The following is a 26,781-nucleotide window of genomic DNA, read 5'->3' as shown; positions in this document are numbered from 1 at the left end:
TCTCCTGTGCTGATCTGCTGTTCTCTTTCACACCGCCTCCTTCTCTAACTCCCTGTTCCCTTCTGCTGTGCTAATCTGGTGCTCTCTTCCACCCCACCTCCTTCTGTAACTCCCTGTTCTCTTCTCTTCTCCTGTGCTGATCTGCTGCTCTCTTCCACCCCACCTCCTTCTGTAACTCCCTGTTCTCTTCTCCTGTGCTGATCTGCTGCTCTCTTCCACCCGCTTCCTTCTTTAACTCCCTGGTCTCTTCTCCTGTGCTGATCTCCTGCTCTCATCCACCCCACCTCCTTATTTAACTCCCTGGTCTATTATCTTCTCCTGTGCTGAACTGCTGTTCCCTTCCACCCGCCTCCTTCTTTAACTCCCTGTTATCATCTCCTGTGCTGATCTGCTGCTCTCGTCCACCCCAACTCCTTCTTTAACTCCCTGTTTGCCTCTCTTCTCCTGTGCTGATCTTCTGTTCTCTTTCACCCCGCCTCCTTCTCTAACTCCTTGTTCTCTTCTCCTGTGCTAATATGTTGTTCTCTTCCACCCGCTTCCTTCCTTTACTCCCTGTTCTCTTCTCCTGTGATGAACTGTTGTTCTCTTCCACCTGCCTCCTTCTTTAACTCCCTGTTCTGTTCTCCTGTGCTGATCTGCTGCTCTCTTCCACCCGCCCCCTTATCTAACTCCCTGTTATCTTCTCCTGTGCTGATCTGCTGCTCTCGTCCACCCCAACTCCTTCTTTAACTCCCTGTTCGCTTCTTCCACCCTGCCTCCTTCTCTAACTCCCTGTTCTCTTCTCTTCTCCTGTGCTGATCTGCTGCTCTCTTCCAACCCGCCTCCTTCTTTAATTCCCTGTTTTCTTCTCCTGCGCTAATCTGCTGTTCTCTTCCACTCTTCTCTTTCTCTAACTCCCTGTTCTCTTCTCCTGTGCTGATCTGCTGCTCACTTAAACCCGCCTCCTTCTTTAACTTCATGTTCTCTTCTGCTGCGCTTTTATGCTGCTCTCTTCCACCCACCTCCTTCTCCAACTCCCTGTTCCCTTCTCTTCTCCCAAACTGATCTGCTGCTCTCTTCCACCCGCCTTCTTCTCTTGCTCCCTGTTCTCTTCTCTTTTCCTGTGCTGATCTGCTGCTCTCTTCCACCCGCCTCCTTCTTTAACTGCCTGTTCCCTCTTGCTGTGCTGATCTGCTGCTCTCTTCCACGCCGCCTCCTTCATTAACTCCCTGGTCTCTTCTCCTGTGCTGATCTGCTGCTCTCATCCACCCCACCTCCTTCTTTAACTCCCTGGTCTCTTCTCTTCTCCTGTGCTGAACTGCTGTTGTCTTCCACCCGCCTCCTTCTTTAACTCCCTGTTATCTTCTCCTGTGCTGATCTGCTGCTCTCGTCCACCCCAACTCCTTCTTTAACTCCCTCTTCCCTTCTCTTCTCCTGTGGTAATCTGCTGTTCTCTTTCACCCCGCCTCCCTCTCTAACTCCCTGTTCTCCTCTGCTGTGCTAATCTGCTGCTCTCTTCCACCCCACCCCCTTCTTTAAATCCCTGTTCTCTTCTGCTGTGCTGATCTGCTCCTCTCTTCCACCCACCTCCTTCTCTATCTCCCTGTCCTCTTCTCTTCTCCCGTGCTGATCTGCTGCTCTCTTCCACTCTGCCTCCTTCTCTAACTCCATGTTCTCTTCTCTTCTCCTCTGCTGATCTGCTGCTCTCTTCCACCTGCCTCCTTCTTTAACTCCCTGATCTCTTCTCCTGTGCTGATCTGCTGCTCTCATCCACCCCACCTCCTTCTTTAACTCCCTGGTCTCTTCTCTTCTCCTGTGCTGATCTGCTGTTCTCTTTCACCCGCCTCCTTCTCTAACTCCCTGTTCTCTTCTCCTGTGCTAATATGTTATTCTCTTCCATCCGCTTCCTTCCTTAACTCCCTGTTCTCTTCTCCTGTGCTGAACTGCTGTTCTCTTCCACCCGCCCCCTTCTCTAACTCCCTGTTATCTTCTCCTGTGCTGATCTGCTGCTCTCGTCCACCCCAACTCCTTCTTTAACTCCCTGTTCGCTTCTTCCACCCTGCCTCCTTCTCTAACTCCCTGTTCTCTTCTCTTCTCAGGTGTTGATCTGCTGCTCTCTTCCAACCCGCCTCCTTCTTTAACTCCCTGTTTTCTTCTCCTGCGCTAATCTGCTGTTCTCTTCCACTCTCCTCTTTCTCTAACTCCCTGTTCTCTTCTCCTGTGCTGATCTGCTGCTCTCTTCAACCCGCCTCCTTCTTTAACTTCATGTTCTCTTCTGCTGCGCTCTTATGCTGCTCTCTTCCACCCACCTCCTTCTCCAACTCCCTGTTCTCTTCTCTTCTTCCAAACTGATCTGCTGCTCTCTTCCACCCGCCTTCTTCTCTAGCTCCCTGTTCTCTTCTCTTCTCCTGTGCTGATCTGCTGCTCTCTTCCACCCGCCTCCTTCTTTAACTCCCTGTTCCCTCTTGCTGTGCTGATCTGCTGCTCTCTTCCACGCCGCCTCCTTCATTAACTCCCTGGTCTCTTCTCCTGTGCTGATCTGCTGCTCTCATCCACCCCACTTCCTTCTTTAACTCCCTGGTCTCTTCTCTTCTCCTGTGCTGAACTGCTGTTGTCTTCCACCCGCCTCCTTCTTTAACTCCCTGTTATCTTCTCCTGTGCTGATCTGCTGCTCTGGTCCACCCCAACTCCTTCTTTAACTCCCTCTTCGCTTCTCTTCTCCTGTGCTAATCTGCTGTTCTCTTTCACCCCGCCTCCCTCTCTAACTCCCTGTTCTCCTCTGCTGTGCTAATCTGCTGCTCTCTTCCACCCCACCTCCTTCTTTAACTCCCTGTTCTCTTCTGCTGTGCTGATCTGCTCCTCTCTTCCACCCACCTCCTTCTCTATCTCCCTGTCCTCTTCTCTTCTCCCGTGCTGATCTGCTGCTCTCTTCCACTCTGCCTCCTTCTCTAACTCCATGTTCTCTTCTCTTCTCCTCTGCTGATCTGCTGCTCTCTTCCACCTGCCTCCTTCTTTAACTCCCTGGTCTCTTCTCCTGTGCTGATCTGCTGCTCTCATCCACCCCACCTCCTTCTTTAACTCCCTGGTCTCTTCTCTTCTCCTGTGCTGATCTGCTGTTCTCTTTCACCCGCCTCCTTCTCTAACTCCCTGTTCTCTTCTCCTGTGCTAATATGTTATTCTCTTCCATCCGCTTCCTTCCTTAACTCCCTGTTCTCTTCTCCTGTGCTGAACTGCTGTTCTCTTCCACCCGCCCCCTTCTCTAACTCCCTGTTATCTTCTCCTGTGCTGATCTGCTGCTCTCGTCCACCCCAACTCCTTCTTTAACTCCCTGTTCGCTTCTTCCACCCTGCCTCCTTCTCTAACTCCCTGTTCTCTTCTTTTCTCCTGTGCTGATCTGCTGCTCTCTTCCAACCCGCCTCCTTCTTTAACTCCCTGTTTTCTTCTCCTGCGCTAATCTGCTGTTCTCTTCCACTCTCCTCTTTCTCTAACTCCCTGTTCTCTTCTCCTGTGCTGATCTGCTGCTCTCTTCAACCCGCCTCCTTCTTTAACTTCATGTTCTCTTCTGCTGCGCTCTTATGCTGCTCTCTTCCACCCACCACCTTCTCCAACTCCCTGTTCTCTTCTCTTCTTCCAAACTGATCTGCTGCTCTCTTCCACCCGCCTTCTTCTCTAGCTCCCTGTTCTCTTCTCTTCTCCTGTGCTGATCTGCTGCTCTCTTCCACCCGCCTCCTTCTTTAACTCCCTGTTCCCTCTTGCTGTGCTGATCTGCTGCTCTCTTCCACGCCGCCTCCTTCATTAACTCCCTGGTCTCTTCTCCTGTGCTGATCTGCTGCTCTCATCCACCCCACTTCCTTCTTTAACTCCCTGGTCTCTTCTCTTCTCCTGTGCTGAACTGCTGTTGTCTTCCACCGCCTCCTTCTTTAACTCCCTGTTATCTTCTCCTGTGCTGATCTGCTGCTCTGGTCCACCCCAACTCCTTCTTTAACTCCCTCTTCGCTTCTCTTCTCCTGTGCTCATCTGCTGTTCTCTTTCACCCGCCTCCCTCTCTAACTCCCTGTTCTCTTCTGCTGTGCTAATCTGCTGCTCTCTTCCACCCCACCTTCTTCTTTAACTCCCTGTTCTCTTCTGCTGTGCTGATCTGCTCCTCTCTTCCACCCACCTCCTTCTCTATCTCCCTGTCCTCTTCTCTTCTCAAGTGCTGATCTGCTGATCTCTTCCACTCTGCCTCCTTCTCTAACTCCCTGTTCTCCTCTCTTCTCCTGTGCTGATCTGCTGCTCTCTTCCACCTGCCTCCATCTTTAACTCCCTGGTCTCTTCTCCTGTGCTGCTGATCTGCTGCTCTCATCCACCCCACCTCCTTCTTTAACACCCTGGTCTCTTCTCTTCTCCTGTGCTGATCTGCTGTTCTCTTTCACCCGCCTCCTTCTCTAACTCCCTGTTCTCTTCTCCTGTGCTAATATGTTATTCTCTTCCATCCGCTACCTTCCTTAACTCCCTGTTCTCTTCTCCTGTGCTGAACTGCTGTTCTCTTCCACCCGCCCCCTTCTCTAACTCCCTGTTATCTTCTCCTGTGCTGATCTGCTGCTCTCGTCCACCCCAACTCCTTCTTTAACTCCCTGTTCGCTTCTTCCACCCTGCCTCCTTCTCTAACTCCCTGTTCTCTTCTCTTCTCCTGTGCTGATCTGCTGCTCTCTTCCAACCTGCCTCCTTCTTTAACTCCCTGTTTTCTTCTCCTGCGCTAATCTGCTGTTCTCTTCCACTCGCCTCTTTCTCTAACTCCCTGTTCTCTTCTCCTGTGCTGATCTGCTGCTCTCTTCAACCCGCCTCCTTCTTTAACTCCATGTTCTCTTCTGATGCGCTCTTATGCTGCTCTCTTCCACCCACCTCCTTCTCCAACTCCCTGTTCTCTTCTCTTCTCCCAAACTGATCTGCTGCTCTCTTCCACCGCCTTCTTCTTTAGCTCCCTGTTCTCTTCTCTTCTCCTGTGCTGATCTGCTGCTCTCTTCCACCCGCCTCCTTCTTTAACTCCCTGTTCCCTTGTGCTGTGCTGATCTGCTGCTCTCTTCCACGCCGCCTCCTTCATTAACTCCCTGGTCTCTTCTCCTGTGCTGATCTGCTGCTCTCATCCACCCCACCTCCTTCTTTAACTCCCTGGTCTCTTCTCTTCTCTTGTGCTGAACTGCTGTTGTCTTCCACCCGCCTCCTTCTTTAACTGCCTGTTATCTTCTCCTGTGCTGATCTGCTGCTCTCGTCCACCCCAACTCCTTCTTTAACTCCCTGTTCGCTTCTCTTCTCCTGTGCTTATCTGCTGTTCTCTTTCACCCCGCCTCCTTCTCTAACTCCCTGTTCTCTTCTGCTGTGCTAATTTGCTGCTCTCTTCCACCCCACCTCCTTCTTTAACTCCCTGTTCTCTTCTGCTGTGCTGATCTGCTCCTCTCTTCCACCCACCTCCTTCTCTATCCCCCTGTCCTCTTCTCTTCTCCCGTGCTGATCTGCTGCTCTCTTCCACTCTGCCTCCTTCTCTAACTCCCTATTCTCTTCTCTTCTCCTGTGCTGATCTGCTGCTCTCTTCCACCTACCCCCATCTTTAACTCCCTGGTCTCTTCTCCTGTGCTGATCTGATGCTCCCATCCACCCCACCTCCTTCTTTAACTCCCTGGTCTCTTCTCCTGTGCTGATCTGCTGTTCTCTTTCACCCGCCTCCTTCTTTAACTCCCTGTTCCCTTCTGCTGTGCTAATCTGGTGCTCTCTTCCACCCCACCTCCTTCTGTAACTCCCTGTTCTCTTCTCCTGTGCTGATCTGCTGCTCTCTTCCACCCGCTTCCTTCTTTAACTCCCTGGTCTCTTCTCCTGTGCTGATCTCCTGCTCTCATCCACCCCACCTCCTTATTTAACTCCCTGGTCTATTATCTTCTCCTGTGCTGAACTGCTGTTCCCTTCCACCGCCTCCTTCTTTAACTCCCTGTTATCATCTCCTGTGCTGATCTGCTGATCTGCTGCTCTCGTCCACCCCAACTCCTTCTTTAACTCCCTGTTTGCCTCTCTTCTCCTGTGCTGATCTTCTGTTCTCTTTCACCCCGCCTCCTTCTCTAACTCCTTGTTCTCTTCTCCTGTGCTAATATGTTGTTCTCTTCCACCCGCTTCCTTTTTTTACTCCCTGTTCTCTTCTCCTGTGATGAACTGCTGTTCTCTTCCACCTGCCTCCTTCTTTAACTCCCTGTTCTGTTCTCCTGTGCTGATCTGCTGCTCTCTTCCACCCGCCCCCTTATCTAACTCCCTGTTATCTTCTCCTGTGCTGATCTGCTGCTCTCGTCCACCCCAACTCCTTCTTTAACTCCCTGTTCGCTTCTTCCACCCTGCCTCCTTCTCTAACTCCCTGTTCTCTTCTCTTCTCCTGTGCTGATCTGCTGCTCTCTTCCAACCCGCCTCCTTCTTTAATTCCCTGTTTTCTTCTCCTGCGCTAATCTGCTGTTCTCTTCCACTCTTCTCTTTCTCTAACTCCCTGTTCTCTTCTCCTGTGCTGATCTGCTGCTCACTTAAACCCGCCTCCTTCTTTAACTTCATGTTCTCTTCTGCTGCGCTTTTATGCTGCTCTCTTCCACCCACCTCCTTCTCCAACTCCCTGTTCCCTTCTCTTCTCCCAAACTGATCTGCTGCTCTCTTCCACCCGCCTTCTTCTCTAGCTCCCTGTTCTCTTCTCTTTTCCTGTGCTGATCTGCTGCTCTCTTCCACCCGCCTCCTTCTTTAACTCCCTGTTCCCTCTTGCTGTGCTGATCTGCTGCTCTCTTCCACGCCGCCTCCTTCATTAACTCCCTGGTCTCTTCTCCTGTGCTGATCTGCTGCTCTCATCCACCCCACCTCCTTCTTTAACTCCCTGGTCTCTTCTCTTCTCCTGTGCTGAACTGCTGTTGTCTTCCACCCGCCTCCTTCTTTAACTCCCTGTTATCTTCTCCTGTGCTGATCTGCTGCTCTCGTCCACCCCAACTCCTTCTTTAACTCCCTCTTCGCTTCTCTTCTCCTGTGGTAATCTGCTGTTCTCTTTCACCCCGCCTCCCTCTCTAACTCCCTGTTCTCCTCTGCTGTGCTAATATGCTGCTCTCTTCCACCCCACCTCCTTCTTTAACTCCCTGTTCTCTTCTGCTGTGCTGATCTGCTCCTCTCTTCCACCCACCTCCTTCTCTATCTCCCTGTCCTCTTCTCTTCTCCCGTGCTGATCTGCTGCTCTCTTCCACTCTGCCTCCTTCTCTAACTCCATGTTCTCTTCTCTTCTCCTCTGCTGATCTGCTGCTCTCTTCCACCTGCCTCCTTCTTTAACTCCCTGGTCTCTTTTCCTGTGCTGATCTGCTGCTCTCATCCACCCCACCTCCTTCTTTAACTCCCTGGTCTCTTCTCTTCTCCTGTGCTGATCTGCTGTTCTCTTTCACCCGCCTCCTTCTCTAACTCCCTGTTCTCTTCTCCTGTGCTAATATGTTATTCTCTTCCATCCGCTTCCTTCCTTAACTCCCTGTTCTCTTCTCCTGTGCTGAACTGCTGTTCTCTTCCACCCGCCCCCTTCTCTAACTCCCTGTTATCTTCTCCTGTGCTGATCTGCTGCTCTCGTCCACCCCAACTCCTTCTTTAACTCCCTGTTCGCTTCTTCCACCCTGCCTCCTTCTCTAACTCCCTGTTCTCTTCTCTTCTCAGGTGCTGATCTGCTGCTCTCTTCCAACCCGCCTCCTTCTTTAACTCCCTGTTTTCTTCTCCTGCGCTAATCTGCTGTTCTCTTCCACTCTCCTCTTTCTCTAACTCCCTGTTCTCTTCTCCTGTGCTGATCTGCTGCTCTCTTCAACCCGCCTCCTTCTTTAACTTCATGTTCGCTTCTGCTGCGCTCTTATGCTGCTCTCTTCCACCCACCTCCTTCTCCAACTCCCTGTTCTCTTCTCTTCTTCCAAACTGATCTGCTGCTCTCTTCCACCCGCCTTCTTCTCTAGCTCCCTGTTCTCTTCTCTTCTCCTGTGCTGATCTGCTGCTCTCTTCCACCCGCCTCCTTCTTTAACTCCCTGTTCCCTCTTGCTGTGCTGATCTGCTGCTCTCTTCCACGCCGCCTCCTTCATTAACTCCCTGGTCTCTTCTCCTGTGCTGATCTGCTGCTCTCATCCACCCCACCTCCTTCTTTAACTCCCTGGTCTCTTCTCTTCTCCTGTGCTGAACTGCTGTTGTCTTCCACCCGCCTCCTTCTTTAACTCCCTGTTATCTTCTCCTGTGCTGATCTGCTGCTCTGGTCCACCCCAACTCCTTCTTTAACTCCCTCTTCGCTTCTCTTCTCCTGTGCTAATCTGCTGTTCTCTTTCACCCCGCCTCCTTCTCTAACTCCCTGTTCTCTTCTGCTGTGCTAATTTGCTGCTCTCTTCCACCCCACCTCCTTCTTTAACTCCCTGTTCTCTTCTGCTGTGCTGATCTGCTCCTCTCTTCCACCCACCTCCTTCTCTATCCCCCTGTCCTCTTCTCTTCTCCCGTGCTGATCTGCTGCTCTCTTCCACTCTGCCTCCTTCTCTAACTCCCTATTCTCTTCTCTTCTCCTGTGCTGATTATAATGTTGTTCATTTATATTTCAAATAATGAAAGAAAAGTCGTTTCTGTAGAGCAAAGTGGGTTTAATAAAACCTCATCCATGAACAGCCACAAGTAACTACCTAAAAGAGAATCATGTTACTCAGAACATTCTTAGAATTTAGAATGTAGGGAAGGATGACACATCTTAAAGGGGAAGGCATGGATAACAGGGGAAAGAGGAAACATCACACATCTCCCTTCTTTACAAAATGAAGGTGATAACCACATTAGTCAATACAAGCAAAAGTAATGTAGACTAAACATAGTCTTTCAAGTGATACGGAGCACTACGAACTCTTTGACTTCTTGTAGAAGGAGAGGGTAACCTGTCTGATAGGGAATTGGAAGGAGAACGAAAATTATTGCACAAACTGGTATCACAATTAGAAGAATCAACAAATGATTTAGGATTAACAAGTACAACACGACTCTTGTTCCAGATTCTTCCGTCTTCGGTCTTCACAGCATTTCTGAACACCTTGATAACCGCTCTAACATTAGTGTACTTGGACCATGGTTTGCGCCCAACTGGCGTCTTTATTTTTACCAGATCACCGATCTTAATCTCCAAAGAACCCACATTTTTCTTCTTGTCAAAATATATTTTGCGTGCTTCCTGCATGGATAGTTCTCTAGTTCTCCACTCACCTATATCATTATCCACCAAACCTTTGTTTAGACACATCCACCCAGGACACAACAAAGTATTGGGAATTCTACCTTTAAATAGTTCGAAAGGAGACCTCCCAGTAGAAGAATGGGGAACAAATCGATAAGTATTTATCCTGTCTTGGAGAGTGGATTTCCAATTCAGACCAGAAGCACGGGCAAGTTGAATTGACTCCTTCAGAGTTTTATTGACTCTCTCTACTGCACCGTTAGACTCCGGGTGATATAGTGAACATTTCTTATGAGAAACTCCACATTTTTTTAGAAAATCAACAAAGACTGAGGAACAGAACTGGGGACCATTGTCAGACAGAAGACTATTTGGAAAACCTTCCTTATAAAACAGAGGTTCTAAGAACTTAATGATGGAATCAGTGGTAATTTCTCTGACAGCAGAGACTTCAATCCATCTTGAATAAAGATCAATTAACACGATGAGATAGGGAGTATCGGTAATACCTGATAAAGGACCCACAATGTCAATGGCAACCTCATCCCAAGGATGATCAGGTAAAGCCCTCTTAACCAAAGGCATTTGTTTAGTTTTCAGGATCTTATCGCTTGAACAACACTCAGGACACTCTCTAACCATTCTTTCGATTTCAAGATCCATGCCTGGCCACCAAAATTGCATACGTAGAAACTCTTTGGTCTTTACTATACCCAAATGACCACAATGGGCAAGAGTTAACAACTTATTTCTAAGAGAAGAGGGAGGAACTAGTTTAGTACCTCGTGTCAACAACCCATCATATACAGAGAGTTCATCTGAAACTAACGTCCAAGGTTTGGACAAACGAGATTTATTCATTAAAGATAGCATAACTTGAGAAATCTCTTCATCTTTTCCCAACTCTAACTTCCATTCATCTTCAGCAATTGCACCATCAGTTATTTCACACACATTGGTGCTCTCATCAAATTCACAACAGTCATCAAGATCAACATTCTCACAGTCAACCAATCTAGATAAACAATCAGCCGACCTGTTAGCAATCCCAGGAATATACTCTACTTCAAACTCAAATTCCTGCAAAGAAACAATCCACTTCCTGATTCTCGAGGAAATGGCATCGAGACCCTTCTTTGAAAACACCTCTCTTAAAGGCTTATGATCAGAAAGCACACATACTTTCGTCCCCCAAACAAGATTCTTGAACTTTCTCAAGGCCCAGAAAATTGCAAGCGATTCCTTCTCTATTACAGAGTAATTAGACTCTGACCCTTTAAGGCACCGGGAAGAACAACAAATGAGGTAGTCTTTACCATCTCTCTTTTGGACCAACACGGCACCTAGGCCTTTATCACTAGCATCGGTGAATAACACAGTGGGAAGGCCCGGAACAAACGCATGAAGAGAAGGGGCTTTGCTCAACTCTTTCTTAATACACTCAAATTCACTCTTACATTCAGGAGACCAATTATATACAACATTCTTTGCAGTTAATTTTCTCAAATTGTGTGTTTTATCAGCAAAATTGGGAATGAATTTCCCATAAAATTCTACCATACCTAAGAAGGAGAGAAGCTCTTCCTTATTAGTCGGTTCTTTAACTTTGCTTATTGACTCGACAAGTTCTTTCTTTGGAAAGACTCCAACTCCAGTAATACAATGACCTAGATAGTTAACTTCCTGAACCCTAAATTTGCATTTGGTTCTTTTCAAAGTCATACCAGCACCATCTAACCGTTTCAATACATCAGACACACGACTATCATGTTCAAGAACACTACTCCCATAGATCAACAAATCGTCTTGATAACACTTGACACCTGACAAACCTCTTAAAATCTTAGTCATGATTCGTTGGAAAACTGAGGCAGCAGAGACGAGGCCAAAAGGCATTCTCTTAAATTTAAAGGTGCCCATTGGTGTAACGAAGGCAGTAAGGTCTTGTGAACAAGTATCTAACTCAACCTGGTGGTAAGCGGAGGCTAAATCGAGAGTGGTGAAATATTTTGCACCTTCTAAAGTGCTGACTATCTCATCAATGTTAGGAAGGGGAAACCTATCAACAACTACTTCCCTGTTTAGAGCTCTTAGATCTATGCAAAGGCGAATTTCGCCAGTGGATTTCTTTGCAATAACTACAGGAGCAAGCCACTCAGTTGCCTCCACAGGTTCAATAATACCATTTTTCACAAGTTTGTCAAGTTCTTCTTGTACTTTTGCTTGCTCAACCAGGGGAATTCTCCTTACTTTAGCCACTACTGGAAAAGCATTTGCTCTTAATTTGATATGGTGTTTGTAACCACGCAGACACCCTAACTCTTCTTTAAAAACATTAGGAAATTGTTTAGCCAAAGACAAAGACAACTCTTCATCACACTTGTTGTCTAGTACTGGATTAGATACTTCTTGAATTCTGACTTGGGGGGTGGCATTTGGATCAAGTGTCACTCCTAAATAGCGTTGTTCTAACCAACCTAAAAGTGCATCACCTTTCTTTGACACGTAGACTTTACCTACAGTGATTCTAGAACCAAGTTCTATCTCTGCCATGAAATATCCTACCATTCCAATGGGTTTCTCGCTATACCCCAACGGAAAAATATCACATTTAAACAGTTTTACTTTGCCTTTAAATAGCTCATTATACAATTTTTCATCAATTATAGTTATTTTTGAGCAGGAATCAAATTTTAAATTTATCATTGAGCCTTCCACTCTAACTAAATGGGAGGGATGATCAGATTTGTCATCTTTAACCTCAAAACAAATTGACCTTATTTGAGGTTGAGGCCACCGCCTTCTTGAGTTGTCACCATTGTACGTTTTGCTTCTGCACAACCTTGCAAAATGACCTTTCTTATTACATACATTACATGTTATTTTCAATGCAGGGCACATAGGTGAGTTAGCCAAATGATTAATTTGACCGCATCTATAACAAGCAAACCTATTATTAGAGGAAGAAAAAGAAGGATTAGTTGTCCTAACATTCCTCTCATCATTTGTGACATTCTCCACTTTTTTTACTTGACAGACAGTTTCGTCAATTTTTACTTCGTCTTTAGACTCAGAGGTGAACGGCTTTTCTTTTTCTCTTTTTAGTTCTCCGACACATCTTGTCATATGCTCTACTTGTTTAGCAATAGTCAAAACTTCATCTAAAGGAGGCTCATCTTTTAGCCATAGTTCTTTTCTTATTTCATCATGTGCGCATCTCAAGACGAATTGGTCACGTATTCGTTCATCAAGTGTCTGACCAAAGTTGCAAGAGGAGGCAAGTTTCCTCAAAGAAGATACGTACTCTTCCACAGTTTCATCCTTTTTTTGTTCGCGTAGGCCAAAATGGTACCTTTCCATGATGGTGCTAAGTCTAGGTAGATAATGCCTATCAAGTTGTACAATGGCAATTTCGTATTCATTTAGGTTTCTTTGTTCTGCAGCTGTTAAGTCTGGCAAATGTTCAAGGACATCTTGTCCTTCACCTCCCAGACAATGAAGAAGAAGTGAATGCTTTCTTTCTGCACTCAAGTTGGTTCCGCAAACCTTGGCATAATTTGCGAATATTTTCTTCCATTTTTTCCATTTCACATTAGGCTCTCCAGGACTTGTAAGAAAAAACGCGGGTTGTGTTACATTTTGCATTTTTCTTTTAAATCAAATGTAAGAATAAGTTAAATGTGGATAATATTGCACTTATTTTCTTTATTTAGTTAATGGAAAAAAAATTAAATTAGTAAAAATTAGAATGTCCCACTTTCTAATGTTTGTTTAAAGGTGTACGTGTTTTAATAAAGAATTATGCTTCTGGATGTTAAGTAATTTCATTGAATTGTAGTGTTAGACACTAACAATGGACAAAATCCTCTGTATTTAACAATGTCCTCCTTCTAGCTCTTTATGCCGTCAGTGTGATTAATGCCTTCTATTTTAGTGTTCACAGAGCGTTCTGCTCTCTGTCGGTGTGTTCCAAATGCAGCGCTTTCAGCGCGTTCTGTTTTCTCTCTGCTCGTTCTAATGAACCGCAGCGTGGTTCTCTTGAAACGCAGAAGAGCGTCAGTGTGTCTGGAACGCATGCGCTTGAATTGCACGGTGACGTCACAGGACCGCAGAGCGGAGCTCGAGAGCAAAGCGCGAGCAGTCAACGTATTTTCTGTTTAATCGTGCACAGTCCTTTTCTTAACTATACTTCAAGTCCCATATTTTATTAATTAGACCTCCCGCTCTCCTCACCAATATGCCTTTATCAGAGCAGCCGCTGGGAAGTCTTCGCTTCTCTTTTGGTTATGAAAACAGCCGCTGGAGGAGGGGACAGGTCAGGATCATCGATGTGTTGCCATGTTGAGGTTGTTTTTCGTTTCCGATCGTCGCCAGTATAATGTTGTTCATTTATATTTCAAATAATGAAAGAAAAGTCGTTTCTGTAGAGCAAAGTGGGTTTAATAAAACCTCATCCATGAACAGCCACAAGTAACTACCTAAAAGAGAATCATGTTACTCAGAACATTCTTAGAATTTAGAATGTAGGGAAGGATGACACATCTTAAAGGGGAAGGCATGGATAACAGGGGAAAGAGGAAACATCACACTGATCTGCTGCTCTCTTCCACCTACCCCCATCTTTAACTCCCTGGTCTCTTCTCCTGTGCTGATCTGCTGCTCTCATCCACCCGCCCCCTTCTCTAACTCCCTGTTATCTTCTCCTGTGCTGATCTGCTGCTCTCGTCCACCCCACCTCCTTCTTTAACTCCCTGGTCTCTTCTCTTCTCCTGTGCTGATCTGCTGTTCTCTTTCACCCGCCTCCTTCTCTAACTCCCTGTTCTCTTCTCCTGTGCTAATATGTTATTCTCTTCCATCCGCTTCCTTCCTTAACTCCCTGTTCTCTTCTCCTGTGCTGAACTGCTGTTCTCTTCCACCCGCCCCCTTCTCTAACTCCCTGTTATCTTCTCCTGTGCTGATCTGCTGCTCTCGTCCACCCCAACTCCTTCTTTAACTCCCTGTTCGCTTCTTCCACCCTGCCTCCTTCTCTAACTCCCTGTTCTCTTCTCTTCTCAGGTGCTGATCTGCTGCTCTCTTCCAACCCGCCTCCTTCTTTAACTCCCTGTTTTCTTCTCCTGCGCTAATCTGCTGTTCTCTTCCACTCTCCTCTTTCTCTAACTCCCTGTTCTCTTCTCCTGTGCTGATCTGCTGCTCTCTTCAACCCGCCTCCTTCTTTAACTTCATGTTCGCTTCTGCTGCGCTCTTATGCTGCTCTCTTCCACCCACCTCCTTCTCCAACTCCCTGTTCTCTTCTCTTCTTCCAAACTGATCTGCTGCTCTCTTCCACCCGCCTTCTTCTCTAGCTCCCTGTTCTCTTCTCTTCTCCTGTGCTGATCTGCTGCTCTCTTCCACCCGCCTCCTTCTTTAACTCCCTGTTCCCTCTTGCTGTGCTGATCTGCTGCTCTCTTCCACGCCGCCTCCTTCATTAACTCCCTGGTCTCTTCTCCTGTGCTGATCTGCTGCTCTCATCCACCCCACCTCCTTCTTTAACTCCCTGGTCTCTTCTCTTCTCCTGTGCTGAACTGCTGTTGTCTTCCACCCGCCTCCTTCTTTAACTCCCTGTTATCTTCTCCTGTGCTGATCTGCTGCTCTGGTCCACCCCAACTCCTTCTTTAACTCCCTCTTCGCTTCTCTTCTCCTGTGCTAATCTGCTGTTCTCTTTCACCCCGCCTCCTTCTCTAACTCCCTGTTCTCTTCTGCTGTGCTAATTTGCTGCTCTCTTCCACCCCACCTCCTTCTTTAACTCCCTGTTCTCTTCTGCTGTGCTGATCTGCTCCTCTCTTCCACCCACCTCCTTTTCTATCCCCCTGTCCTCTTCTCTTCTCCCGTGCTGATCTGCTGCTCTCTTCCACTCTGCCTCCTTCTCTAACTCCCTATTCTCTTCTCTTCTCCTGTGCTGATCTGCTGCTCTCTTCCACCTACCCCCATCTTTAACTCCCTGGTCTCTTCTCCTGTGCTGATCTGCTGCTCTCATCCACCCGCCCCCTTCTCTAACTCCCTGTTATCTTCTCCTGTGCTGATCTGCTGCTCTCGTCCACCCCACCTCCTTCTTTAACTCCCTGGTCTCTTCTCTTCTCCCGTGCTGATCTGCTGCTCTCTTCCACCCGCCCCCTTCTCTAACTCCCTGTTATCTTCTCCTGTGCTGATCTGCTGCTCTCGTCCACCCCAACTCCTTCTTTAACTCCTTGTTCGCTTCTCTTCTCCTGTGCTGATCTGCTGCTCTCTTCCACCTGCCCCCATCTTTAACTCCCTGGTCTCTTCACCTGTGCTGATCTGCTGCTCTCATCCAACCCACCTCCTTCTTTAACTCCCTGGTCTCTTCTCTTCTCCTGTGCTGATCTGCTGCTCTCATCCACCCCACCTCCTTCTTTAACTCCCTGGTCTCTTCTCTTCTCCTGTGCTGATCTGCTGTTCTCTTTCACCCGCCTCCTTCTCTAACTCCCTGTTCTGTTCTCCTGTGCTGATCTGCTGCTCTCTTCCACCCGCCCCTTCTCTAACTCCCTGTTATCTTCTCCTGTGCTGATCTGCTGCTCTCGTCCACCCCAACTCCTTCTTTAACTCCCTGTTCGCTTCTCTTCTCCTGTGCTGAACTGCTGCTCTCTTCAACCCGCCTCCTTCTTTAACTCCATGTTCTCTTCTGATGCGCTCTTATGCTGCTCTCTTCCACCTACCTCCTTCTCCAACTCCCTGTTCTCTTCTCTTCTCCCAAACTGATCTGCTGCTCTCTTCCACCCGCCTTCTTCTTTAGCTCCCTGCTCTCTTCTCTTCTCCTGTGCTGAACTGCTGTTCTCTTCCACCCGCCCCCTTCTCTAACTCCCTGTTATCTTCTCCTGTGCTGATCTGCTGCTCTCGTCCACCCCAACTCCTTCTTTAACTCCCTGTTCGCTTCTTCCACCCTGCCTCCTTCTCTAACTCCCTGTTCTCTTCTCTTCTCCTGTGCTGATCTGCTGCTCTCTTCCAACCCGCCTCCTTCTTTAACTCCCTGTTTTCTTCTCCTGCGCTAATCTGCTGTTCTCTTCCACTCTCCTCTTTCTCTAACTCCCTGTTCTCTTCTCCTGTGCTGATCTGCTGCTCTCTTCAACCCGCCTCCTTCTTTAACTTCATGTTCTCTTCTGCTGCGCTCTTATGCTGCTCTCTTCCACCCACCTCCTTCTCCAACTCCCTGTTCTCTTCTCTTCTTCCAAACTGATCTGCTGCTCTCTTCCACCCGCCTTCTTCTCTAGCTCCCTGTTCTCTTCTCTTCTCCTGTGCTGATCTGCTGCTCTCTTCCACCCGCCTCCTTCTTTAACTCCCTGTTCCCTCTTGCTGTGCTGATCTGCTGCTCTCTTCCACGCCGCCTCCTTCATTAACTCCCTGGTCTCTTCTCCTGTGCTGATCTGCTGCTCTCATCCACCCCACTTCCTTCTTTAACTCCCTGGTCTCTTCTCTTCTCCTGTGCTGAACTGCTGTTGTCTTCCACCGCCTCCTTCTTTAACTCCCTGTTATCTTCTCCTGTGCTGATCTGCTGCTCTGGTCCACCCCAACTCCTTCTTTAACTCCCTCTTCGCTTCTCTTCTCCTGTGCTCATCTGCTGTTCTCTTTCACCCGCCTCCCTCTCTAACTCCCTGTTCTCTTCTGCTGTGCTAATCTGCTGCTCTCTTCCACCCCACCTTCTTCTTTAACTCCCTGTTCTCTTCTGCTGTGCTGATCTGCTCCTCTCTTCCACCCACCTCCTTCTCTATCTCCCTGTCCTCTTCTCTTCTCAAGTGCTGATCTGCTGATCTCTTCCACTCTGCCTCCTTCTCTAACTCCCTGTTCTCCTCTCTTCTCCTGTGCTGATCTGCTGCTCTCTTCCACCTGCCTCCATCTTTAACTCCCTGGTCTCTTCTCCTGTGCTGCTGATCTGCTGCTCTCATCCACCCCACCTCCTTCTTTAACTCCCTGGTCTCTTCTCTTCTCCTGTGCTGATCTGCTGTTCTCTTTCACCCGCCTCCTTCTCTAACTCCCTGTTCTCTTCTCCTGTGCTAATATGTTATTCTCTTCCATCCGCTACCTTCCTTAACTCCCTGTTCTCTTCTCCTGTGCTGAACTGCTGTTCTCTTCCACCCGCCCCCTTCTCTAACTCCCTGTTATCTTCTCCTGTGCTGATCTGCTGCTCTCGTCCACCCCAACTCCTTCTTTAACTCCCTGTTCGCTTCTTCCACCCTGCCTCCTTCTCTAACTCCCTGTTCTCTTCTCTTCTCCTGTGCTGATCTGCTGCTCTCTTCCAACCCGCCTCCTTCTTTAACTCCCTGTTTTCTTCTCCTGCGCTAATCTGCTGTTCTCTTCCACTCGCCTCTTTCTCTAACTCCCTGTTCTCTTCTCCTGTGCTGATCTGCTGCTCTCTTCAACCCGCCTCCTTCTTTAACTCCATGTTCTCTTCTGATGCGCTCTTATGCTGCTCTCTTCCACCCACCTCCTTCTCCAACTCCCTGTTCTCTTCTCTTCTCCCAAACTGATCTGCTGCTCTCTTCCACCGCCTTCTTCTTTAGCTCCCTGTTCTCTTCTCTTCTCCTGTGCTGATCTGCTGCTCTCTTCCACCCGCCTCCTTCTTTAACTCCCTGTTCCCTTTTGCTGTGCTGATCTGCTGCTCTCTTCCACGCCGCCTCCTTCATTAACTCCCTGGTCTCTTCTCCTGTGCTGATCTGCTGCTCTCATCCACCCCACCTCCTTCTTTAACTCCCTGGTCTCTTCTCTTCTCTTGTGCTGAACTGCTGTTGTCTTCCACCCGCCTCCTTCTTTAACTGCCTGTTATCTTCTCCTGTGCTGATCTGCTGCTCTCGTCCACCCCAACTCCTTCTTTAACTCCCTGTTCGCTTCTCTTCTCCTGTGCTTATCTGCTGTTCTCTTTCACCCCGCCTCCTTCTCTAACTCCCTGTTCTCTTCTGCTGTGCTAATTTGCTGCTCTCTTCCACCCCACCTCCTTCTTTAACTCCCTGTTCTCTTCTGCTGTGCTGATCTGCTCCTCTCTTCCACCCACCTCCTTCTCTATCCCCCTGTCCTCTTCTCTTCTCCCGTGCTGATCTGCTGCTCTCTTCCACTCTGCCTCCTTCTCTAACTCCCTATTCTCTTCTCTTCTCCTGTGCTGATCTGCTGCTCTCTTCCACCTACCCCCATCTTTAACTCCCTGGTCTCTTCTCCTGTGCTGATCTGCTGCTCTCATCCACCCCACCTCCTTCTTTAACTCCCTGTTCCCTTCTGCTGTGCTAATCTGGTGCTCTCTTCCACCCCACCTCCTTCTGTAACTCCCTGTTCTCTTCTGCTTTGCTGATCTGCTCCTCTCTTCCACCCACCTCCTTCTCTATCTCCATGTCCTCTTCTCTTCTCCCGTGCTGATCTGCTGCTCTCTTCCACTCTGCCTCCTTCTCTAACTCCCTGTTCTCTTCTCTTCTCCTGTGCTGATCTGCTGCCCTCTTCCACCCGCTTCCTTCTTTAACTCCCTGGTCTCTTCTCCTGTGCTGATCTCCTGCTCTCATCCACCCACCTCCTTATTTAACTCCCTGGTCTATTATCTTCTCCTGTGCTGAACTGCTGTTCCCTTCCACCCGCCTCCTTCTTTAACTCCCTGTTATCATCTCCTGTGCTGATCTGCTGATCTGCTGCTCTCGTCCACCCCAACTCCTTCTTTAACTCCCTGTTTGCCTCTCTTCTCCTGTGCTGATCTTCTGTTCTCTTTCACCCCGCCTCCTTCTCTAACTCCTTGTTCTCTTCTCCTGTGCTAATATGTTGTTCTCTTCCACCCGCTTCCTTCCTTTACTCCCTGTTCTCTTCTCCTGTGATGAACTGCTGTTCTCTTCCACCTGCCTCCTTCTTTAACTCCCTGTTCTGTTCTCCTGTGCTGATCTGCTGCTCTCTTCCACCCGCCCCCTTATCTAACTCCCTGTTATCTTCTCCTGTGCTGATCTGCTGCTCTCGTCCACCCCAACTCCTTCTTTAACTCCCTGTTCGCTTCTTCCACCCTGCCTCCTTCTCTAACTCCCTGTTCTCTTCTCTTCTCCTGTGCTGATCTGCTGCTCTCTTCCAACCCGCCTCCTTCTTTAACTCCCTGTTTTCTTCTCCTGCGCTAATCTGCTGTTCTCTTCCACTCTTCTCTTTCTCTAACTCCCTGTTCTCTTCTCCTGTGCTGATCTGCTGCTCACTTAAACCCGCCTCCTTCTTTAACTTCATGTTCTCTTCTGCTGCGCTTTTATGCTGCTCTCTTCCACCCACCTCCTTCTCCAACTCCCTGTTCTCTTCTCTTCTTCCAAACTGATCTGCTGCTCTCTTCCACCCGCCTTCTTCTCTAGCTCCCTGTTCTCTTCTCTTTTCCTGTGCTGATCTGCTGCTCTCTTCCACCCGCCTCCTTCTTTAACTCCCTGTTCCCTCTTGCTGTGCTGATCTGCTGCTCTCTTCCACGCCGCCTCCTTCATTAACTCCCTGGTCTCTTCTCCTGTGCTGATCTGCTGCTCTCATCCACCCCACCTCCTTCTTTAACTCCCTGGTCTCTTCTCTTCTCCTGTGCTGAACTGCTGTTGTCTTCCACCCGCCTCCTTCTTTAACTCCCTGTTATCTTCTCCTGTGCTGATCTGCTGCTCTCGTCCACCCCAACTCCTCCTTTAACTCCCTCTTCGCTTCTCTTCTCCTGTGGTAATCTGCTGTTCTCTTTCACCCCGCCTCCCTCTCTAACTCCCTGTTCTCCTCTGCTGTGCTAATATGCTGCTCTCTTCCACCCCACCTCCTTCTTTAACTCCCTGTTCTCTTCTGCTGTGCTGATCTGCTCCTCTCTTCCACCCACCTCCTTCTCTATCTCCCTGTCCTCTTCTCTTCTCCCGTGCTGATCTGCTGCTCTCTTCCACTCTGCCTCCTTCTCTAACTCCATGTTCTCTTCTTTTCTCCTCTGCTGATCTGCTGCTCTCTTCCACCTGCCTCCTTCTTTAACTCCCTGGTCTCTTCTCCTGTGCTGATCTGCTGCTCTCATCCACCCCACCTCCTTCTTTAACTCCCTGGTCTCTTCTCTTCTCCTGTGCTGATCTGCTGTTCTCTTTCACCCGCCTCCTTCTCTAACTCCCTGTTCTCTTCTCCTGTGCTAATATGTTATTCTCTTCCATCCGCTTCCTTCCTTAACTCCCTGTTCTCTTCTCCTGTGCTGAACTGCTGTTCTCTTCCACCCGCCCCCTTCTCTAACTCCCTGTTATCTTCTCCTGTGCTGATCTGCTGCTCTCGTCCACCCCAACTCCTTCTTTAACTCCCTGTTCACTTCTTCCACCCTGCCTCCTTCTCTAACTCCCTGTTCTCTTCTCTTCTCAGGTGCTGATCTGCTGCTCTCTTCCAACCCGCCTCCTTCTTTAACTCCCTGTTTTCTTCTCCTGCGCTAATCTGCTGTTCTCTTCCACTCTCCTCTTTCTCTAACTCCCTGTTCTCTTCTCCTGTGCTGATCTGCTGCTCTCTTCAACCTGCCTCCTTCTTTAACTTCATGTTCGCTTCTGCTGCGCTCTTATGCTGCTCTCTTCCACCCACCTCCTTCTCCAACTCCCTGTTCTCTTCTCTTCTTCCAAACTGATCTGCTGCTCTCTTCCACCCGCCTTCTTCTCTAGCTCCCTGTTCTCTTCTCTTCTCCTGTGCTGATCTGCTGCTCTCTTCCACCCGCCTCCTTCTTTAACTCCCTGTTCCCTCTTGCTGTGCTGATCTGCTGCTCTCTTCCACGCCGCCTCCTTCATTAACTCCCTGGTCTCTTCTCCTGTGCTGATCTGCTGCTCTCATCCACCCCACCTCCTTCTTTAACTCCCTGGTCTCTTCTTTTCTCCTGTGCTGAACTGCTGTTGTCTTCCACCCGCCTCCTTCTTTAACTCCCTGTTATCTTCTCCTGTGCTGATCTGCTGCTCTGGTCCACCCCAACTCCTTCTTTAACTCCCTCTTCGCTTCTCTTCTCCTGTGCTAATCTGCTGTTCTCTTTCACCCCGCCTCCTTCTCTAACTCCCTGTTCTCTTCTGCTGTGCTAATTTGCTGCTCTCTTCCACCCCACCTCCTTCTTTAACTCCCTGTTCTCTTCTGCTGTGCTGATCTGCTCCTCTCTTCCACCCACCTCCTTCTCTATCCCCCTGTCCTCTTCTCTTCTCCCGTGCTGATCTGCTGCTCTCTTCCACTCTGCCTCCTTCTCTAACTCCCTATTCTCTTCTCTTCTCCTGTGCTGATCTGCTGCTCTCTTCCACCTACCCCCATCTTTAACTCCCTGGTCTCTTCTCCTGTGCTGATCTGCTGCTCTCATCCACCCCACCTCCTTCTTTAACTCCCTGGTCTCTTCTCTTCTCCTGTGCTGATCTGCTGTTCTCTTTCACCCGCCTCCTTCTCTAACTCCCTGTTCTGTTCTCCTGTGCTGATCTGCTGCTCTCTTCCACCCGCCCCCTTCTCTAACTCCCTGTTATCTTCTCCTGTGCTGATCTGCTGCTCTCGTCCACCCCAACTCCTTCTTTAACTCCTTGTTCGCTTCTCTTCTCCTGTGCTGATCTGCTGCTCTCTTCCACCTGCCCCCATCTTTAACTCCCTGGTCTCTTCACCTGTGCTGATCTGCTGCTCTCATCCACCCCACCTCCTTCTTTAACTCCATGTTCTCTTCTGATGCGCTCTTATGCTGCTCTCTTCCACCTACCTCCTTCTCCAACTCCCTGTTCTCTTCTCTTCTCCCAAACTGATCTGCTGCTCTCTTCCACCCGCCTTCTTCTTTAGCTCCCTGCTCTCTTCTCTTCTCCTGTGCTGATCTGCTGCTCTCTTCCACCCGCCTCCTTCTTTAACTCCCTGTTCCCTTTTGCTGTGCTGATCTGCTGCTCTCTTCCACGCCGCCTCCTTCAATAACTCCCTGGTCTCTTCTCCTGTGCTGATCTGCTGTTGTCATCCACCCCACCTCCTTCTTTAACTCCCTGGTCTCTTCTCTTCTCTTGTGCTGAACTGCTGTTGTCTTCCACCCGCCTCCTTCTTTAACTGCCTGTTATCTTCTCCTGTGCTGATCTGCTGCTCTCGTCCACCCCAACTCCTTCTTTAACTCCCTGTTCGCTTCTCTTCTCCTGTGCTCATCTGCTGTTCTCTTTCACCCCGCCTCCTTCTCTAACTCCCTGTTCTCTTCTGCTGTGCTAATTTGCTGCTCTCTTCCACCCCACCTCCTTCTTTAACTCCCTGTTCTCTTCTGCTGTGCTGATCTGCTCCTCTCTTCCACCCACCTCCTTCTCTATCCCCCTGTCCTCTTCTCTTCTCCCGTGCTGGTCTGCTGCTCTCTTCCACTCTGCCTCCTTCTCTAACTCCCTATTCTCTTCTCTTCTCCTGTGCTGATCTGCTGCTCTCTTCCACCTGCCCCCATCTTTAACTCCCTGGTCTCTTCTCCTGTGCTGATCTGCTGCTCCCATCCACCCCACCTCCTTCTTTAACTCCCTGGTCTCTTCTCCTGTGCTGATCTGCTGTTCTCTTTCACCCGCCTCCTTCTCTAACTCCCTGTTCTGTTCTCCTGTGCTGATCTGCTGTTCTCTTCCACCCGCCCCCTTCTCTAACTCCCTGTTATCTTCTCCTGTGCTGATCTGCTGCTCTCGTCCACCCCAACTCCTTCTTTAACTCCCTGTTCGCTTCTCTTCTCCTGTGCTGAACTGCTGCTCTCTTCCACCCCACCTCCTTCTTTATATCCATGTTCTCTTCACCTGTGCTGATCTGCTGCTCTCTTCAACCCTGCCTCCTTCTCTAATTCCCTGTTCTCTTCTCCTGTGCTGATCTGCTGCTCTCTTCCAACTCGCCTCCTTCTTTAACTCCCTGTTTTCTTCTCCTGCGCTAATCTGCTGTTCTCTTCCACTCGCCTTTCTCTAACTCCCTGTTCTCTTCTCCTGTGCTGATCTGCTGATCTCTTCCACACGCCTCCTTCTTTAACTCCATGTTCTCTTCTGCTGCGCTCTTATGCTGCTCTCTTCCACCCACCTCCTTCTCCAACTCCCTGTTCTCTTCTCTTCTCCCAAACTGATCTGCTGCTCTCTTCCACCCGCCTTCTTCTCTAGCTCCCTGTTCTCTTCTCTTCTCCTGTGCTGATCTGCTGCTCTCTTCCACCCTCCTTCTTTAACTCCCTGTTCTCTTCTCCTGTGCTAATGTGTTGTTCTCTTCCACCTGCTTCCTTCCTTAACTCCCTGTTCTCTTCTCCTGTGCTGAACTGCTGCTCTCTTCCACCCCACCTTCTTCTTTATATCCATGTTCTCTTCACCCGTGCTGATCTGCTGCTCTCTTCCACCCCGCCTCCTTCTTTAACTCTGTTCTTTTCTCCTGTGCTGAACTGCTGTTCCCTTCCACCACCAGCTTCTCTAACTCCGTTCTCTTCTCCCATGCTGATCTGCTGCTCTCTTCCTCCCGCCTCCTTCTCTAACTCCCTGTTCTCTTCTCCTGTGCTGATCTGTTGCTCTCTTTCTCACCGCCTCCTTCTTTAACTCTGTTCTTTTCTCCTGTGCTGATCTGCTGCTCTGTTCCACCCGTCTCCTTCTTTAACTCCCTGTTCTCTTCTCCTGTACTGATCTGCTGCTCTCTTCCACCCCACCTCCTTCTTCAACTCCCTGTTCTCTTCTCTTCTCCTGTGCTGATCTGCTACTCTCTTCCACCCGCCTCCTTCTTTAACTCCCTGTTCTGTTCTCCCGTGCTGATCTGCTGCTCTCTTCCAAGCGCCCCCTTCTCTAACTCCCTGTTCTCTTCTCCTGGGCTGACCTGCTGTTCTCTTTCACCCCGCCTCCTTCTCTAACTCCCTGTTCTCTTCTCCTGTACTGATCTGCTGTTCTTTTCCACCGCCTCCTTCTGTAACTCCCTGTTCTATTCTCCTGTGCTGATCTGCTGCTCTCATCCACCCACCTCCTTCTTTAACTCCCTGTTCTCTTCTCTCGTGCTGATCTGCTGTTCTCGTCCACCCCACCTCCTTCTCTACCTCCCTGTTCTCTTCTCCTGTGCTATTCTGCTGCTCTCTTCCACCCCACCTCCTTCTTTAACTCCCTGTTCTCTTCTGCTGTGCTAATCTGCGGCTCTCTTCCACCTCACCTCCTTCTCGAACTCCCTGTTCTCTTCTCTTCTCTTCTCATGTGCTGATCTGTTGCTCTCTCCCACCCGCCTCCTTCTTTAACTCCCTGCTAACTTCTGCAGATCTGCTGCTCTCTTCCACCTCACCTCCTTATCTAACTCCCTGTTCTATTCTCTTCTCCTGTGCTGATCTGCTGCTCTCTTCCACCCCACCTCCTTCTTTAACTCCCTCTTCTCTTCTGCTGTGCTGATCTGTTCCTCTCTTCCACCCACCTCATTCTCTAACTCCCTGTTCTCTTCTCTCCTCTCGTGCTGATATGCTGCTCTTTTCAACCGTGCCTCCTTCTCTAACTCCCTGTTCTCTTCTCTTTTCCTGTGTTGATCTGCTGCTCTCTTCCACCCCACATCCTTCTTTAACTCCCTGTTCTCTTTTGCTGTGCTGCTCTGCTGCTCTCTTCAACCCCACCTACTTCTTTAACTCACTGTTCTCTTCTCATGTGCTGATCTGCTGCTCTCTTCCACCCCGCCTCCTTCTTTAACTGCCTGTTCTCTTCTCCTGTGCTGATCTGCTGCTCTCTTCCACCCACCTCAATTTCCTGTTCTCTTCTATTCTCCCGTACTGATCTTCTGCTCTCTTCCACCGCCTCCCTCTCTTCCTCCCTGTTCTCTTCTCTTCTCCTGTGCCGATCTACTGTTTTCATCCACCCGCCTCCTTCTTTAACTCCCTGTTCTCTTCTGCTGTGCTGATCTGCTGCTCTCTTCCACCCCACCTCCTTCTTTAACTCCCTGTTCTCTTCTCCTGTGCTGATCTGCTGATCTCTTCCACCCCACCTCCTTCTTTAACTCCCTGTTCTCTTCTCCTGTCCTAATCTGCTGTTCTCTTCCACCCGTCTCTTTCTCTAACTCCCTGTTTTTTGTTTTTTAAAGAATTTTTATTGTTTTTTATATCATGCATGACTTTCAAGTATTCATCGCTTTTACAGCCATTATGCAGATGGCCCAGCAATCATTGTTCGAGTCATTTAATGTCACTTAACTGAATTCTTCCCCAACAGTCCTAACCCCCCTCCCCTCCCCTCCCACCCCCTGTCAGTGTGCCCCAGCCTATCCGCCCAATCTATAGCTACCGAGTCATCCTGTCCCCAACCCATCAAGCAGGGGAAAAGAAAGTAAAAACAAACAGGAAGCTCCGTTGATTAAGGGTATGTTCCCTGCGTCTCCGCACTAGCCCGCTAGTACCACTAAGCCTGGAATATGCAAAACGGCCCCCCTCGCATTGCACCTTGGTACTCCATTCCTCACTATGTTCCTTATGAGTTCACCACCCTCACTCTCTCCCCTTGATCTAACTCTACATCCTTTTCCTTCTCCTCATCATCCCTGGTAGGGATTTGGAGTTCCGCCACCAAAGCCCCCCAAGCCCTTGCCGCCTCCAATGCCTTTTCATTAGCAGTGCGCCTAGCTAATTGCAAGCGAAGTGTCCCTTCACTACACGCCCAATTTAAAAAACTTGCTCTCCATCTCAGATAATTAGGCCCTGCTTTCGACTTCCAGTGCATAGTAAGCTCCCTTTTCGCCATTAATAACCCTAAATCATAGAACTTACTAGTAATCTTAGTGCTGGGGGTATGTGGGAACCAAAGTAATAAACAAGTCCCCATCTCCGCCTCTATCGCGCGTCCTGTCGCCTGATTTAAACATGCCACCACCTCCTCCCAGTAGGACCCCAGCCCTGTACAAGATCAGAACATGTGACTGAAATCAGCTCCATCAGCGTTACACCTTGGGCACGGTGATTGGGAGCCCCCGAAATACTGTAGGATTTTAACTGGCGTCATATAGGACCTATGTAATGTAAAGAATTGAACTAATTGAAACCTGGCATTACGCGTTCCCTTCCAAGCGCGCTGCAGCAATTGAGGCCACGTTGTCTCCGGTATGGGTTTACCAATATCTGCCTCCCATTTACCTTTTAGAGCATCAAGGGGTGGAAGCCGCTCGGTCGACAGTCGCCTGTAAAGGCACGTGATAGCCTTAAACGTACCTGCCGCCATGGTTACATATTGGCAGCCCAATGATATCGGGGGTTCCAATAACCCCATCTTCCACTGCTGTTGAATTCCTGCTATTAAGGCAGCGTGCAACAAATAGTCTCCCCGCGGTAACTCAAAAGTGCTCTGCAAGTCTTGAAATGATAACAGAGCACCGTCTCTTTATAAATCCCCCAGCATATAGACCCCAAGCTCCTCCCAAACAGCCAGCGCAGACCAATCCCCTCCATGCGGAAGGGCTGTGCACGTGCCCAGAGGAATCTCCGGAGCATATGGACAGGGAAATCCTGCTAGTTTCTGGCTCCGGCTCCAGCACGAGCAGAGAGTGCGCTCCTCAAGAGTAAGCTGGTCAAGACTGAACTTCTGTTGGAGAAATATAAATGACAGTACATGTCGGGGAATTACTCTACCCTGTGGCCCTTCTGGGCCTCTAAACTCTCGAGCCACCGCCTGCGTGAGCCACTGTAGCTGCGCCGCCAGATA

The sequence above is a fragment of the Lissotriton helveticus genome, chromosome 1_1 (assembly GCF_964261635.1).
Source record: "Lissotriton helveticus chromosome 1_1, aLisHel1.1, whole genome shotgun sequence".
Classification (NCBI taxonomy): Eukaryota; Metazoa; Chordata; class Amphibia; order Caudata; family Salamandridae; genus Lissotriton; species Lissotriton helveticus.
The sequence above is the reverse complement of the archived record's forward strand: the minus strand, read 5'-3'. Positions refer to the sequence as shown.